The sequence below is a fragment of the Triticum dicoccoides genome, chromosome 2A (genome assembly GCF_002162155.2).
Source record: "Triticum dicoccoides isolate Atlit2015 ecotype Zavitan chromosome 2A, WEW_v2.0, whole genome shotgun sequence".
Lineage (NCBI taxonomy): Eukaryota > Viridiplantae > Streptophyta > Magnoliopsida > Poales > Poaceae > Triticum > Triticum dicoccoides.
Window position 1 is genome coordinate 610,014,107 of NC_041382.1, and position 799 is coordinate 610,014,905.

Genomic DNA, 799 nt, shown 5'->3' on the forward strand with positions numbered 1-799 from the left:
TGCAAGATAGTGGCTAGGGTTCATGCGAGATGGGGAATGGGGTAGGTAGCTGCGCCGTCGGGTGCCTGATCCTATGGATGCCCTTCTCTTCCCAGCGATGCCGTTAAGTAGTAGGTGGGAGCAGTTGGGCCGCGGTGACCTAGTCTGGCCGCTGACTCGTGGGTTGGCAATGCGTGGTCGCTTGGCCCGTGCGTCGCTGGCCACCTGAGTCCTTGTGGATGGTCCCGCCTTGTCAGGGACGCTGACATGTTATGGATGATATGAAAATATATTCAATGATGATCTAATGGTATTGATTTGGTGTTATGGATGTTAATATTTTGCATAAATTTGATCAAAATTTACAAAGTTTGACTCGTGACAAAACTAAATATGCGAAGTAATTAAAAATGGAGGGACTGTCCTCGAAACATCGCGGAGAAGCCCAAGAAACAAGTTAAATGATGCTATACAGAATCTTGCAACAAGCTAGTGCTGCGTTTATCTCTTTGCAACAATGGCTTTGTTGCAATCTTTTTTTCTTTGATCTCTGCAACAAAAGCCTTTTTTTGCAGGGATCTGCAACAAAAAGCCTTGTTTGGCTTTCTGCAACAATAGACTTGTTGCAAAAAACTTTTTGAACTGTTTTCTTTTCTTTTGCGAACATGTTTTTCCCTTTAAACCGTGTGTAGCGGAAAATTTTTGTAATAGAAGAAAACACAAATCCATGAGCTCACGGATCCGCGACCACGCCTCCTCCCCAACTAATTCCGTGCCATCGGTCGCCGTCCCAGGCTGCCCTGGTCCTCCCTCCCTCCCT